General features: G+C 36.5%; 1 protein-coding gene and 1 long non-coding RNA gene across 4 annotated transcripts in view; one reads left to right on the top strand and one right to left on the bottom strand.

The window, feature by feature from the left end:
- LOC121071865 overlaps positions 1-17,537 on the top strand; it is a 74,149-nt gene that overhangs the window by 35,400 nt on the left and 21,212 nt on the right. For both annotated transcript variants that reach the window (XR_005820830.1, XR_005820831.1), the window contains exons 2-5: positions 274-392; positions 4,484-4,681; positions 4,984-5,057; positions 8,085-8,271. This is a non-coding gene — a long non-coding RNA (uncharacterized LOC121071865). The remainder of the gene's footprint in view (positions 1-273; positions 393-4,483; positions 4,682-4,983; positions 5,058-8,084; positions 8,272-17,537) is intronic.
- The window catches only part of IGF1 (insulin like growth factor 1), a 54,652-nt gene that overhangs the window by 18,348 nt on the left and 18,767 nt on the right, over positions 1-17,537 (bottom strand). The window lies entirely within an intron of this gene.

Raw genomic sequence — 17,537 nt, 5'->3', positions numbered from 1 at the left:
TCCCTTTAAAAAAGTTTTCCTAAGGTTTTTGAAAGACCTACCTAATCAAGTATCCTTAAATTCTGTAGGAAATAGAAACTGATATTATCTGAAGTGCTGTATAGCAGGTAAAGAAAGCAAATAGAAATTAATAAGAAAAAATGATTATTTTTCAGTAATCAGTATTCTGGGCTGTACTTTTGAGAAGTGTCTAGTGCCTACATTAATTTAAGATCAATAAATTTGAAATTACTGCTGTCCTCTTACATGCTGCTGTGTATATCATTACTACAGGCAAAGATGAGATAAAGAATTACAAGGAATTACTATCACTTCTGCAAGTATTATTGGTACTCCACTCATCTTCTCGAAGGACTACAGGATCAAAATGGTCCCAGCTGATCATTACCAAAGTATGTATGCAGATCTAAGGAAATGTTCAAGCTCCTGCACAGTCATTTGGGCTAAAGCACATATTCAACATTAAGAACATGCCTGAGTGCTCTCCAACACAGGGACTAATTTAACTAAGAACTTAAGTTAATCTGTAGACCAAAATCCATATGAGTAAATAAATGGCTGTGTGTTCTGCACATTTTATATCAGTATTCTATTCCTTAATTTTTGATGATATTGCCTCAAAATACTGACTGATCCGTCTGTGTCAATATACTGGGCACCCATATAGCTCATTGTCATCCTTCTGACACAGTTTCATTGCTGCCTTCCAGCTGTTATCAGAAGTTTCCTTATATTTACTCAACCTTCAAAGTGCTGCCTGTGGACGTATAACAGTCCTAGGCATTCCTTTTTGCTGATGTACACTGATTTCCTTGGAGGTTTCTTTCCTTTTTTGTCAGTTGCAGGCTCAAAAGAGGTCTCATATCATGTAGGTCAAAGTTTACTTAATAGAATTTTTGGCTCTCATTTAATCTACTGTACCAAATATGTGAATGTTTCTTTCCATGTGCTACAAGCAGATACAAAGTTTAGTCACACTGTTCTGAAGTTCACTGAAAGCAGGCCAAGTTCCAGAATTCCAATAGTTAAACAGCTGGCTTCTGTACTAACAGCACTTCCCTTTAAATAATGCAAAGCCAGTGGAGTAATTCAGTAGGGCTGGTTTATGCTTGATTTCTTTGTTTCCTTCCCACCCCCCAACCCCAAATGTTTCATTGATGCTACCATTGCTTCTGCTAGACTGACGGCCTCAATGTTAGAAGCACTGGTGTAGGTGGACTATAAAAGTTTCAATTGTCAAACTACCTAGACATTCTTTAGAGAATTAAAATCTACTGTTGTAACACTAGCATGAGGAAATGACATGAGAAACAGCCCAGAATAAACACAAAACTAATCTATTTTTAGAGGACTCTAGAAAGAACTGTGGTATTGTGTCCTCGAGGTTTTATGTGACTCTTTATATGTGCTGTACATAGTGTCTTTTTCAGCCCAGGAGCAGAACTCAAGAATGCTGTTTAGACTGTAATTCAGAAAAATATAATAGATCTGAAAAACAGTGAACCATATTCCTAACTTACTAATAGAGTCAACCTTCGGTTATAACTGCAGCTTTTAAAGTAACGTGAAAGGCTATTGACCTACTAGTGTACGGTGGTCTTGTGAGGATTTTCTTTTTGACTAGAGAAACTTGACATGTTTCTTATAAAATATCAGGGTAATATAATTTGTACAATTTTGAAGCACTGACAGCAGTTTTGGGGTATTTCTGTGCGTGATCCTCCAAAGTGGTGTGATGACAAACTCTTTTTCTCATTTACCAGTATGTCCAATTTGTAGCCTACAGTATCTGTATGTATGTAGGCATACTGAGGGGCAGTAGGTCAGCCAGAGAGAATTTGTCCATGCCTGCACAAGGATGAGGCTCTCTACTGCTATATTGCAATGTGGAACTACAACATCTTGTACACTGGATCCAGGCTGGGAGCTGGTGGCTTGAAGTATTTTTGAGTTCCATGTAGTGTCGGCCTTTTGGTGGCAAATAAGACTAGGGGTGCTGAGTTTGCCATTCATTTTACCCAGTTTCACTATCTCAAAATTAGGGGTCTAGTTTAAGATAGTCAACAGGCAGGTGTGTCTGAGTGGCTTAGTCTGTTTTGGATGCATTACTCAAAATTAATTGTCCTCTGAAAGACCGTGTTCTTTCTTTGACTACAGATAAAGCTACCTGATCTTCTCTTAGAGTATACACACAACCTCTATTGACTGAAGTCAAACAAGATGATTTCCATTGCAAGTGATTTGTCCTAAATCACAAAATATGCTGCTGGTGGAGTACGAATCCATTTCCATTTCCATTTTAGCAATTAAATATGATGACCCATATTTGTTCTGAAAAGCATTCCATCCAGTCTGCCATTTAATCATGTATCTCCATGCCCCCTTTGACTATGTTTTGTACAGTAAGGCTAGTATCCTTCCGTATTTGTGCATTATAAATAAATGTGTATGCAAAATATGTGTGTTGATATCACTTTTAATCTCCTCACGATCTTAGACAAATGATTTAATATTATATCAGGAATACTTCTTGAGAGTACTCTGGAATTTTGAATCAGTATTTGGAAAATTATGAGTCAATGTTCAATCAGTGGGAAATGCCTTTATTTTGATACTTCTATGAAGTATTGAAACAAACATACAAACAAGCAAAAACCAAATGTTATGACCTGCTGTAAAGTTCCTTAACCTTATGATTTCAACTTTGCAAAGTAGGCAATCTGATTTTCATGTAAATAAGTTGCATGTATTTTGAAGCTACAATATTTAATATTTAGCTTCCATTTTCCTTCAATGTTTTGTCAGTGCCAAAAAAATAATTATGCTTAGACTGATTTTTGTTTGTATTCATCAAAATAAGCATATATTAGCATTTATAAATGCTCAGTGAATGGATGATCTAGCTCTGAAGTCTAATTTAATCTGCATGAAAATAGAGGATAAGCTTTATCAGTATGCACAAGTAAAATCTTTATGAAAGCATATGCACTTGTTAATAGTGAGATATTGCAAGAGAGCTACTGCTTTGCAGAATACTGGATTGCACTAATTACTGAGTCAAGAAGGCAAGAAGATCTTTGCTTGCTGTCCGTGTCCTTTAAAATACTAGGCAAGTAAGACAGGCAAAGCATAGGCACTCAATTAATACTCTTCTATAAGAGAAATCTATTAAGTCTTGACTTAATTACTTGAGGAGAATTTTCCCTGAGTAATTAACATTTATAAGCTGCACCTTATGAAAAAATGAAAACTCTTTAACATTCCAAGTGGTGAATAAAACAACTATGTCACTTTAGTAAAATTTGTTAGCCAACAAATGTAGATTTATCCCAAAAAGTGTCTTAATTTTAAATTTGTGTGTCTTTGTTTACCAGGTAGTCTGTTACACAGTAGAAGAAGGTTGACTTTTCCTTTAGAAATACTCTTTCAGAAGCATTTTTTTTCTTCATTGTATGTTAAATTGAAAAATAAAAATAAAAATCCTCTTTCCCTAAACTTATTTCCAAAGCACAGCACTTGTAACAATTTACTCTCACATGCAGCTGCACTGTACTTTCCCCTCTTTATGGAACTGCTGCTTTGGAGGCCATTAAGCATACTAAGCATGTGATAGAGCCATTATGCTTCCTTCACACAGTAGTTCCTAAGCCAGTTGCAACGTGTGAAGAGAAAGACCTATAGTTTTTTTGAGTATTGCACTGGGATATGAAAAGGAAATTTTAGAGTTTTGAATTCTTTTGAGGAAAAAAAAGAGCAGAAAGAGTGGGAAACAATATAATGTATTATTTTACACCAATTCAGTGCTCTAGAGGGTGAAAACCTTGCCAACCTAGCACAATTTACAAGCCTACGTCAGATTCCAGGGCTGGAAAGTGCCAGATGCTGCCAAAAAATATATACTTTGGCATGGCAAATGCTTTGCTGGACAGAAATTCACTACTGCAAGAATGGGCAGGTTTATCGAGGTTTAGGACAAGATAATTAGAAACCAGTAGGTCATTGCTACATTTGGATATTTCCCACTATAGTGCATCCAGGAGGACAACAGTAATACAGTCATCCATCCATAATGAGAACACATTCTTTCTTTTTCTTGTATATGCTCTCACAATAAATAATTACTGCTTACCCTTGTGTGTGGTAGAAGGATGATCAATCATGTTATGACCTTCCATGCCTTTCTTATCTCATAGCCAATGTAAAATTCTGATTTATTTGGATTGTCAAATGAATAAAAATGCAAAAAGTGTAATTGGGTGAAATCCTAGCATCAATGAAGTCATTGGGAAATCTTTTAGTGCAGCCAGGATTATGAATCAGGTGTCAGAAGCTACTTATATAGAACCTGATCCAAAATATATTAAAATCTTTAAAAATTTAAATATTAAAATTTTTAAAAATACAAAATTAAAAAGGACTTCCACTGCCCCTAGTGGGCTTGGCATCAAGCTGATAATGAACAATTGCTTGCATTGTCTTCCAGCCTTACAGTTCAGTTCATCTTAGCAGCATCTGGAGAGACTTGCATGGAGTGGATGTGATGTGATTCCTTGAAGGAGATAAGAACAAAAGAATCCTGATGTACAATGTGAAACTGAATGACTGTTTCCCGGAGTTAATCCTACTGACTGCATAACAAACAATACAATGTTTTGCAGCGTGTAATCAGGATTTTATCAAGGTACTTGTTCTCAGCTGTATTCTGGGAAATGAAAGCAAATAACAAATGACAAACATGGCGCTCTTATTCCTGCATCACCTAGTTAGAGGGAGAAGGTTTGAATGGCTGTTGCATAATACTGAAATTAAATATCTCCTCTCTATCTTTCACTATATCCATGGGTGCAGCTATTGTCACACATTACAATTTCTATTTCTGCTTATATGACAGTAGTCCTTCCAGGGTGTAAGCGATTAGGAGGAGGCCACTGTTATCTAATCTATTATGGAGACAAATGTTGACATTTTTCTTTCCCTCATTAGAAACAATATGACACCAGAAAGGAGGGAGAAAGAAGACACTAGGAAGGGCATGGCTCACTTCTCACTCACACTAGGTTTGTATTTGTCTAATACAGTTAACTTCAGCAGATTTACTCCAATATGTGCTAAGTTCTGGAGCTATAGGCTCTGTTTACTGAGATCTGATATCATTGTGAAGGGCTTTGTCAGCAAGAAGCATCCAACCTTGTACACTACTCTATGCAGCAATCGAGAATAAGAAATAATCAAGATTCAGCTTTGTACTTGTGCAGTGATTTGAAAAGTATTGTCTGAGTCTTGTTTAGACTTTCAGTAATTGAACCTTTCTCTAGAAGCCAGAAGCATTAATTACTTAAAAAAAAAATTAAGCAAAGGTAAGATGACTGTGTTTTTTATCAAAGTTAAGCATGTAGTTTTCTTATGGCCAACATTGCAAATGTGAAAACTTATATCTAATTGTCTGCTACTTTTGGGCTATTGGGATACTTTTACTCATGAAGGTTGAATTTCAAGATTCCTGATTACCAAGGACAAATTAACCACTGCATTCTGAAGGGGAATTAAGACAGAAAGATTAAGAGTCAGATTCTTTTATCTTCACTGATGTTAAACAGTACTTTATCCTAAATAAAGAGAGCTCTTTGCAGGTAAAGATACTACTTAGTTTCAGGAATATTTATGGAATCTAGCTATCAATTATTTGCACAGGAGAAGGCTGTTACAGTGCCAGGAACTGAACCTACATCAACTTAAGCACTAGGCCAATGTCTTAACCATATACCTGTCTTCCATTAACCTTACTTTTGACTTGTTCGGTCATGTAAAAATCTAATCTTGAAAGAAAGCATTCCTTTGAGGTCATGATGCTCCTGTTAAACTTGTCTAATGAGATAAAAGAAAAAGTGAAACTTTCCAGTGAAGTACATAGTCATTAGGGAGTGAGGATGAAGTCAATGCGGTGAGAGAGGGACAGTGAGTTGTATCTGGAAACAACAGATAGCTAAATCTAGCTGAAATATACTGCTATGCTTGATTCACCTTTCACTCACACTGGTTTCTACCAGTTGTAGCTCCATTCATTAGTGATTTAATACTGCAATAGGAGTTACGAGGATAAGTTCCAGTGACAGGGACATAAAGAAAAAGAAGCCAGTGCTGAATAATAAATGAAACTACTCTTATTCTCCTTGACAACCAAGCACACCTTCTTATTACTGAAGACATGCAGAGAGATCGTTATCAAAGTAATGCTGATATAGTGCAGGCAGAAATTGGTTCCAGGATAGCATCTTATATACCAAAACTACAGTTTCTGTAGGATCATTGAAGATAGCAGGGCTTATAGGCAGTAAAGTTTTATATGAAGCAAACAGGCAGTAATCCTGTTTTTACAGGGCTGACAATGACTTCTCCAGACACAATTTTTAAAAGGGAATGTGGTTTTCTAGGTAGATTTTTTAAAGATCTCACTTGCTAAGTTTCTATGGCTTTTTAAGAGAAGTTCAAAGATTTTAAAAGTTCATTTCCATTGAAAGAGATTTTTTTCTAAGTAATGAAAATTATTCCCTTCTACTGTTATCTTTCCAACTAGTTTAGACTTGATTAATGATTGAAACCTCAGCATCAGTTTAAGATGTTTCTCAATGGCTTCTCTTATTTGGTAGTTTTGCTGTCCTTTTGTTTCTCTGTTTGTTCTCTGGGTTAAATAGAGGAATCAAGTTCAGCAGAAAATAAGTGGGGTGAATAAGTATGCTTACAACGGTGTAGTCTTTTTAATTTACCTTATTATTACACTAATATGTAAGCTTAGTAGTGACTCTGTAAATGTTAACGTTTTTAGGTGTGCTTCAGTCTACAGAATCATTCTTCCCAGTGTGGCCAGTGACTTTGCATGTCGTTATGTCCACTTCATCATGTTGAGCATATTTCTGTTCAGGAGCTATGGTTTTCTTGGAAAAAAATAACATACAAAAACCCACAAAAAACTTGTCTTATGCTTACTTGGCCAGTGGAGGGCCTATATGGTATCACAGAAAATGAAAAAGTACAATCCAGTGAATGTCATGAAGTGTATTTCTAAAGAATCTTTTATTCCTGTATTGTTCATTAGAAATTACAGCCATTTTTAATTCTCAGACATTTAACAGCTATAGTTCTTTAAAATGCTACTAAATCTCAAAGCATGAAGGATTTTGAAAAAAGTTGTTGATTCTCTGAAAGCATAGATTTTGAGTTGTGCCTGAAGATATTTCTTGGACATAGACATCAGTATTAAGGCCTTTTCAAATATTTTTGTTGAGTCTTTAGATATTTAATTTTACATTTGCAAGTTATTAGCTGTATTTGAAATTAATAATCTGGTATTCAAACATGACATTAAGAGTTAAGCAGTACACAGCAAACTGGATTTCAGGCATACTCTGTTGGTACCCAAAACTTGACTTAATAAGATCATAAATATTTTCAAACAACTCTTCTTAAGTAGTTAATTGTAGTTAGTTCTACAATTAAATCTGATATTGATACATAGAAACCAAATCAAATAGCTAGAAACAATAATTCCACACCAAAAACTGAAATCCCTGTAATATCTTGTTTGCTTCTTCTAATTTCTTACAACTAAAGGAATGGGGTAGTGTCCAGAGGAGGTTAACTCATTTTCAACTGTAACAGACACACAGTTAGAAAGCTTTTTTTATTTTTTAATAACATATTCAAATTAATTTTATCATTAGGCACTCAAATTTCATAACAAAATGGAATAATCTCTAATATATGTTTCCTCTGACGGTGCCTCCTGAAATCGCTATTGCGTAATTGTGATAATACTTGCAATCTCCTGCACATTTAGCATTTATACACTCAGAGTGTGGATGCAGAGGCCGACAGCATGGTGTTTCTCTCTCTTAAGTCATTTAGTATCAAAACTGCTTAGAGTTCTTTCCATTCAGAGTAATTTTTGGATAAAATATGACTGTTGCTCTCACAGAAACTTTGGTCAAAATGTATACTAAATGAAAGTTTTCTGTGGTTTGGGAAAGTTGGATTAATTTTTTCCCCTTGTTTTTCATTTTACATTCCTCTGAACTCCTTTTTCCTAGCCAGAAAAGGAGGTTCCGAAATAACCTAAAGAGGCTGTGCAGCCTGGCTGGAAGAGAGAAGAGAAGTTCAGCAAGTTCAGTGAGAGCGGCTGTTCCTGTGAGGTTTCCAGCTGAAGGGCCTTAACCAGGATGACACTAATTCTGCAGATCTCATTCTCCTCATTTGTGAAACTCAGAGAAGTTTCAGGTTAGCATCCAGGATAAAATCATAATTGGAAGTAAAATGAAGTCAATTTCACAGTTACATTTGTCTAAAATGAGTCTGTTTTCTCTCCTCAGCTTCTAAATGATTGTCTAAACTGCATCTCTTGTGATTTTGCTTAATTATTTGCAATCTCTCCTCATCTGTCATTTGCTTATGCTTCTCATACATTCTGTCTCGTCTTCTTTGTAATATCACTTAATAACTTTTCTAATGAATTTCCTAAATTCATTCCAGCATTCTAGGTATCTTTGTTTATGCCTCTAGCAGTTAGACAGCAGGCCATTAAATAAGTTGTTATCAATTTAAACTTCATAATTGTTTTAACTTTCCATCCAGCATCATAAAACTGCTATGCAGTCAACTGTGATCACTAAAGATTAAAACTACAAAAATAAACTACTGCATAAAGTTTTCTCTATACAACTTAAAAGCAAAATTTTTTGTAGAACAGATAAATTTAACATATATCACATTTAGAATTAGTGACAATGAAATACAATGAACATAAGCGTCATCCTTGCTGTTTTGTTTTTTTTTTTCCTAATCTTAGTGACGCAAAGTATAAACCTAATGTCTGGTGCGGGAAATAGCTGCATAGTATTGACCTGGACAAGACTGAATCTCTCTCTCTCTCTACTTTTCTGTCTTTTGTTGTGTGCATGACTCTGATCTTTTGCCAGCAGCTGCTATGCAGCTTTTACATAGAATACCACTGGTACTACTGTGGTGTGTGTTGCCCAAATAATGGCTTTTTGTGTTTTCAGCTGTATATAAAATGAGAATATTGCATGAATTACATGCTGTGGTGACATATATATAGGAATTGTTTCTATGTCATATGACATAGAGAGATGGAGCTGTTGTAATGGAGTAGTATCGCTAGCCAATAGATCTGATCACTGGAATTTCCTGGGTATTAATTATATTCTAGAGCGCACTGGTTAGCCCTCCAGAAGATTTGTGTGATTGGCACAGAAGAGATAAAATTTACTCTGGTATTGAGGGTCTACAAAAAGTCTTCCTATCCTTCAAATGCATTGTGAAAATTGTTCTTGATGTGAAGGTTTAATGAAAAATTGAAGCAAAATATTGAACAGACAGGGACCGTTGTTTACTTCTGCATTGTTCTCAAGGTTTTGTATAATTTCACTTAGACTAGCTTTGGCCATGTAAACCTCTGGTCCCTAAACGTTAAGGGCCAGGAGATTTCACACTCGTTGCACCTGCAGGCCCTCGTGTGGGGCTGGAAGGCCGGAGGCTGGCAGCGGCCTTGCGGCCACTCCCGGGCGGCATGCCGGGCGGCCGGGCGGCGCTAGGGGGCTCCGGCGCCATTCGGTAGCCGCCACCCGCGGCTGCAAAGGGAAGGGGACAGAGAAGGGGAAGGAGAAGGAGAAAGGAAAAGGGACGGTGAAGGCCCAGTATAAGGCTGTGCCCGCACTGCACAGACACTGCGGCCTTATGGGTAGTGTGAGAGTGGCCTGTTGAAACTCCCCCCTTATCCTCCTCACCACAGGGGTGTTAAGAAGAGAAACGCTAGGGAGATGCTGCTGAGCAAAGTGGAGTGAGGATTCACTCCCTGTTCCGTTTATAGGTACAGATGGGAATGGTAAATGCCATATTCAAGCCAGCTGGCAAACTGGAAATCTTGTCTTGAATGTTTCCTAGAATCATGTTCACTAAGATTTCTGGAGGCTATTGAAAATCACATCAACTTATCTTTCTATTGTTCGAGTGGCAAAGTTACTTTAATTCGAGTAGTGGGACCAGTACTTTTACACACTGAAGTAAATGCTTGTGCTACCACTGCACCTTACAATAGTTTTCCTGTCAGTATTTGGATCTTGTACTGCAGTCGCTCAAGTAACAGACAAGAAGTAGAAAATGAGAAGAAAGCTGAACTGTTAGAGGAAGGCATCCCCCTGTGATAAGTCCTCCTTTTTAGATTGGATTATTCAGATCATTTTGATTTGTAAATATAGTTCTGGAATTTGAAAAATGAGTTGGTAGGGTATATTTGCAAATCAGGAAGTAAAACACTTCTCAAATATCTGTCCTGCATGCTGTCCTTTGGCCTCCTTTCTACATTATTAATAGCTTCTTAATTGTCTATGCAGAAATCCCTTATTATTAATCAGGCTAGGTTTTCTTAATTTCTAGTTTAAATTAAATATTATGGTGGAAAATCATCAAATGTACAGACAAAATATATCAATGTGGTATAGTTTGATAACCTTTTATGAGCTTTTGAAATAACTGAACCATAGTCTGTGCAACTGCTTGTGTGGTAAACACTGTTGTCCATTCAAGTAATGATACCAGAAATTGTTCCCCAAACACGGAGTTATGTTGATATTTTAAAATACTGCTACTGATCTCCACAGCTTAAGCACTTAAGCTCTACCCTGCTCTTTGTCAGCTTTGTGCTTTGGAAATGTCACTGGAGTGACAGCTGGTGGAGTGAAGGCAAAGAGCAGAGAGGAAGCACTGAAAAATGCTTGGAACAAGTCACTGTTATTGTTGAGAGAAAAGATACTAGAAATACAGAAAACAGTATATGGTTTAAAATCCACCCTATGGATGTGTAAAAGAAAGGACTAGATGTAATGAAACATATGCATGATGAGTGGTATATTTAACAGAACTCCTTGCCATTCTTCAATTACAGCAGCAACAAGGAAGATTATCCTTTTCTCTACTCCAGGATGACGTCATTGTACCAATAAGTAGGACTTAGGAAAGGTTTATGTTCTTAGCACTAGAATTAAAAAATATAATGCTCCTTTTAATATCATAATTTCTAGATCTACCAACTTTCAATGTTTTATCTTGCAAGATCATTAGGAAATTCAGAAATCATTTTTCTTTGGTTTGATAGAAGCAGAGAGGGGTGATCTAAGGATAAATACGCTCTCTGTTAGTGTGCTACCATACCTCTGTATCACACCTGGCAAGGATCCACAATGTTTCAAACTAATATGCTGTAAAATTGTTAAGAAGAGAAGTATTTAAAAATTCATACATATTAACATTTCAATGTTGAACCTGGTAGTAATTACTGAGTCCTATATTTGTTTCCTAATAGAACAGACGTTCTTAATTTATTATTTCACATTGTAATTTTTCACATTAGACACCGTACTGGCTGAATGAATGATAAAATGAATAATAAAATATCAGTGATAGGACACTTGTTCTTTCCTTTTATTCCAAAGAAACTAGACATTATTGTACCATGTCTCATATCTTGCTTAGATTCATTTTGATTCATTTCCTAAGAAAAATTGCTGAAACCTTTCCAGATTTCTTCATGGACCATTCGTTCATTATTGTCTCAGTGGTCTGAGACAATTATATAAAATCATACTTAGTGGATGTAGAAGAAAAAAAAATTAAGGGTTAGCTCTTCTGGGTATGGCATCTGGTATAGCTCAAGCTGGAATCAGTGAGGGGCAGCCCAATCCCTAAAGAACCATTCATACTGTCTTATTGCACACAAAGCATGTAAGTGTTTGAAAATCAAATACTTCTGCAAAAGAAAACGAAATATCCCACAACACTATCAACAACTGAGCAGCAGAGCGCTGCTAAGGATAAAGTCTGGTAATCATACATATAAATTATGACTGTTTGGCACCGTAACATTGCTAGTGACACTAATAGTTGGAGCAGGTAGCAACACCTAAGCCTCAGATTTCCCGAAACTTTCTAATACTAATCTCTACAACTTTGAAGTTGTTATAATTTAACCAAACCTAGCTGTCTGGGTTTCAAAGTTTTTACATTGTGCATTTTTGATAGGATTTTGGGATTTTTGTTTTTCTTCTTGTACAGGATGGGAGAAGGAAAGGCATGGCTAAAACCATTGAGTAATTTCTGACAATAAGATTAGAAGAATGCTGATATTAAAAATTAACTTCTTATTTGAAGTGTATGGCTGTTTTATTGAATAACCCTTGTACTTCCAGGATGTTAAGGTGGAATTTGGGGAGGAAGCAATAAGAAAATTACTGTTTCATATATGTGCACTTAGGTTCTGCGTGTTTAAATTCACCTAAAAATTGCAGATTTCCAAGGTTCTGAGTTACTTATCAGTAGAGTTAGTTATATAGATATGGGTATAGGTATTTATCAATTCAGTGTAAGTATCTATCAGTTCAATTCTCTGAAGAGTTGGGCTAACGCAAGAAGTTTTGTTTTTATACCTCCCTCATGATAATTTCAAGGCATTATCATCTGGCAACTCTTCTGTTAGAACGGCTGCCATCATTCATTACTGCTACCATAATTATAGCAGCAGTCTGATACAGACTTTTCTCCATCTGGATGTTGAGGTGAGGTTTCTCTTAAAAACATTCTTTCTTGGTCTCGGTTGAGATTAAAGTTAAAAAAGATGTAGCTACTTTGTGGTTAGGTGGACTGATGTGGGCACTTCTAGAAAGATCCTTCACAGTCTGCTTCACAGTCTGCACTAATCAGGACTGCAAGACTGGTACTTATATAGCTATTCACTGACGTGCAATTGCTAGTACACAGTGCAATCACTGCCCAACCCAGATCCCGTAAGAAAAATTGGATGCAGTTGCATGTGCTGTGCGTTTGTTAGAGGAGAACCGTCCTTGAAACCTGGTTCAAACATGATTCACTCTCAAAGGAATCAAAGTCCTAGTTCAGGTAAGGTAGCTGCCAAATACAGAACTTTAATAGTAACTTTTAAAGGCCCCTCTGTCTTAATTTACGTTTTCTTCTGATCCATCATTGTTACCTCTTTTCAGATAAAATTTTTCTATCTTGCTTGATATGCTTATCTCTTACTGCTAATTCTTGCCTTCATTTCTTCTGCACGCAATTCTTATGTACAATGACTGCTTTTAAAAGAAATATACTGCAGTATTGACTCCTTTAATTGAATAATGGAGATATCAAAGGTCAGACTAAGTTGTTTTTTTTCTGTTTTTTTTTTTTCCCCCCCATCATTCTTGCCTTCAGAAATACTGAAACCTTTTGAGCAGAGTTTCTATAAAATTCAAAAGAGTAAAACTCTCAAATGATTTTTCTAAATCAAAATTATTTTGCAATTCTGAAAAAATAATACCTTTAAAAGTTAATTAACACAATATTGACCGAGATCTAACAAATAGCCTACTTACAGGGAAGTCGCTGACTTCAGGGAAGTTAACCTGTTGGGAATATTGATAGAAACAGGGGTAGGAAAAGAGCATGCAAGGCAAGTGGGCTCTACTCTGAGGCAACTCCTGGCTTATTGCCTCATCTCTGTGTTAGTATTGGCAGAATGTTGTGGAGAATGAAAAGAAATTGCTTAGTAGGCTGTACCACTTTATTGAGAGGATGCGAAGAAAGTTGTGTGAAAGTGGAATGTGTGGGGAATTAGAGTGACAGCACACTGTTTTGTCACTGGCAGATGTCTGCTGGGCTTTACCATTTTACTGGGGTGGTACAGTTCAATTGTTATGACACATCCAGGAAGAAAAACAGAAAATGCGAGCTGGAAGCCTGGAGAAAATTGAATGATGATGACTCAGAACTTACACCCCAAAGTAAAATGAAGATTGAAACACCACACCAATTTGCTTAGGAGAGTAATCTGAAGCACACATGAAGTAATGAGCTTCTGATTTATTGAAGCTTTGCACTAATCTTCAAATGAAAAGGGTAATATTAGAAAGCTAGAGTTAAGGTGAAAGGCAGGGATGATTGCAGATAAATTGCAATCTGAGCTTATGTTTTTGCTGCCATTCTCTTTTCAGTATGCTCTTTTTGTTCTGTGTGTAGTCAGCCCCGCATCTGCTTCTGCTGAAATCCAAGGAAAAGTCTTTCAGTGCCTAAAAGTGTTATGGTTTGACTTGTTTGGGTAGGAGAATCGGTCTCCTGTAGCCTATGAACCCTGTGCCATATACTTGCAGTAGGCAGTGGGGCCTGCTGGGGTGATCTACTTAATTTGCCACGAAGTTTTATGTAACTGTCATAGTATTGTTTAAAAAAGGTTTCAGGGATTCTCTGCAGTAGTATGGCATACATTAACTTCTAACCTAAAAGCAGTAGCCAATTTTTATCCCTTATGTAAACAGATATATTCTTACTGTATTTACTGAACTGTCTTTCTACGTGTGATAAACTATTACCTGAAATTTATTACCTTCGCTGTAATGTGGCATTTTGCTTAACATTTTAACTCTTCTAGTGGTTGAGTTATGTAAGGGTGAGTGTCTAAAAAAATAGTGCTTATTTTAGATCTGAATATAGATCTGAATGGTTACTTTAATCAGTGGATTTTAAAACATTTGAAAGGTGAATAAACATCATTGCCTCATTTTCACACATGGTGAAAGTAAGACAAATACAGATAAAACACTTTGGTCAAGGTTTTTTAAGTTAGCTAGTGCTAGAGCTAGAAATAGCTATGGCCCTCCCAGCTGCTTTATTCTTTATCTGCTGCCTATCTAGAGGAGTGCTTGATCTGTCCTCTGAAATATAAAAGGTGAGAGAAAGCTTACACCAACTAGGCGTTTAGTATTCAGAATTCCTACTTCTGGATTCATGGATTGCACAGAAAGGGACTATGTTCACCATAATAGCATACTCCTGGACATTTCAACATCTCACTGCTTGTTATGGGTGCAAAATTGATAAATAATTTTTCTGTACTTATGAGAAATTGGTTAGCAACAAAAAGATCATCTTACGTAGCATATGAAGAAATCAAGTGAATGCAGGTTTTATACTGGAAGTAATCTGAGTCCAGAAATCTTTTGAGCTTTACATAGCAGTTATTGCCAAGTGTTGAAAGACCATATGGTTATTTATTTATTTATTGTCACTAGAGAAATTCAGGTCCTTTTGTTCATGCTAAAGAAACTTTAATTCAGTCTCTCCCAGGTGATGGTGTTGTAAGAGGCACGTTGTCCCTTATCTTGTGAAAGCATAGCCTCAAAACTCATTGAATATTGTGCGGCATTAGAGGTACAGTAAGCCTTTATTTCATATATTTATGTGTCTTAGAGAAAGACAATGTTAGTGGTCTCCTATGTGGATCATCAAGAGGGCAGGGGCTACATAACACCTCCACTGATGACTGTGGTCACACAGGGTCAATGAGTCCAACAGAGTGTCTCTGAAAAACAGTCCCAATATATCGATGTTTGAGAAGGACAGGCTACGGGTAACACCAGATACTGCCTACCACATGTCACTGGAAGCAAAGAACATGTCGCTTCCTTTACTAATACCTGGCAGCACTGAAGTCTGTTTATCAGCAGCCACTTGGCAATGAAAACTGTGCCTGGTCAGTGCTTTGCTGCTGCCCTGCACAGCTTCTGCCCTGGAATTTCTGCAGCCTATGGGAATTAGGTGATTTCTGTTGCTGCAATGGCAGCAGAAAGAGGCTCTTGATGCTTTGGAAAGGTGCTTAGGTTTGAAGAAAAGGAGAGGAGGATGACATTCTCAGTGTCTGTTCTCCACTGTTTGTGGTGGGGGGGCCTAACGTATACTAGGTTAAGTTGGACATTTACTCATACCATTTGCTCAGCACTTTGGGAGCCTGATGCTGTTTACTTCTGTGTGCATTTAGGTACACTTTGGCCTACTTGCAGTGTAAAAGCCCAAGCTTATTGTTGTCCATTAAAATGATCAGTTATACTGGTGATTCCTGTCTGTTTGACTCCAAGATCCCAGTGTTAATGTTGGCTTAACAAGCTTTACATTCTCTTTCTCTCTTCTAAAAAATATAAAGAGCCCGTGTTTCAAATAAATCTCCCAAATCGTATGCTATTTAACATCTGACTGTTGAGGTTTTAAGCTGCTGAATGCTCATATAATGCATTTTAGAAAGTGACTTTGAGTTATGAGGTTATGAGTTACACAACAACATGATGTCAGCCTTCTGACTGGAGTCGTGGTATTTAGCAATGCTGCTTGGACAGGAAAGTTCACACACAGAAGCCTGTCCAACAGTTCTAAGAATTTTATATCTTTTGAAGTATTCAATATATTTCTTTACGTGTTAAAACACTGGCCTTCCAAACCCTTGTTTTTGTTTTCCAGTAATCTCAGTGAACTTGGGGTCATTGGATTGCTTGCTTTCTCACTGGCTGCACTGAAATCAAACAGCCATCAGCTAAATTACTAGAGTTCAAGCATGTCCAAAATAAATTCAAAGCAGTGCTTTAAAATAGCATTATGACTCCTCTTTCTGCATGGCATGAGGATATAATGTAAACTGAAGAGGTAGAGGTGGTTCACAGAAAAGGTGTATTTTCTCTACTGACTCAAAATAACAGCAATGTGACTTTCAGATTTCAACTGCCTGACTCAAAATAAGGACAATGTGACTTTCAGATTTCAACTGCCTCTTTCAGCTATAATATTTCTGTGATTGTAGTTGTTTCACTAAACAAACAAACAAACAAAAATTCTACTGTTGATACAGAATTAGATCTTAGTTTTCCTAGCCATCTCTTTCCATCTGTTGAAACTGTATAGAACCAGCAAAACGAATACTTTAACAAAATCTTATAAATCTTTTAAATCTATACTGGCAATATAGCAGTAATATACTATCAGTTCCTTTGTCTGAAAAAAAAGTCAAGTCAAGGACAGTTAGGATGGACTTAACCAACAAAATCATATTTATCTGTTTAGATTGTTCAGTTTTCCCAATGTTTTTTGGAGTGCTCATCATACAGTGTGGGGAAAGCAGGAAGAAAGAGCAAATTGTCACACAAAATAGATTTTTTTTTTTAATCAGATTACCATCCATTACCAGCAAAGCTTGGTATATGAAAAACATTTTATACCTACAGCTGCTGTTGAGAAATGCACTGGTGGTCTCTGCTAATATCCACACCATAAAATTACTTGAATGAATTCACATCTGATTGGTAGTTTCAGTAGACTTTCCATGAATGGATAAGCCTAATTGATGTTGTCACTATTGAAGATAGAAAGTTACTTATTCCAGCTAAAGGCTTAGTGTGTAACTTTGAGAGGAGTTTACACAATGACAGCACAGTATGAATTTTTGTGAACAACCATGGGGCTTTTCTCTACCAAATTGCATCAGCTCCTACATTAGCTGAAAAGGAAAATTAAAGTTTTTTATATTATTTCTTGTATTGTTTATAATGCATTCATCTAAAATCAGATCTCTAGACCAAGAGATTTCAATCAGTTAAAATTTTAAATGATTTTGCACTGAATTGTTTTTATCACCAGCCACTTGGCAATGAAAACTG

The sequence above is a fragment of the Cygnus olor genome, chromosome 1 (assembly GCF_009769625.2).
Source record: "Cygnus olor isolate bCygOlo1 chromosome 1, bCygOlo1.pri.v2, whole genome shotgun sequence".
NCBI lineage: Eukaryota > Metazoa > Chordata > Aves > Anseriformes > Anatidae > Cygnus > Cygnus olor.
This window is presented reverse-complemented; position numbering and strand designations above follow the sequence as displayed.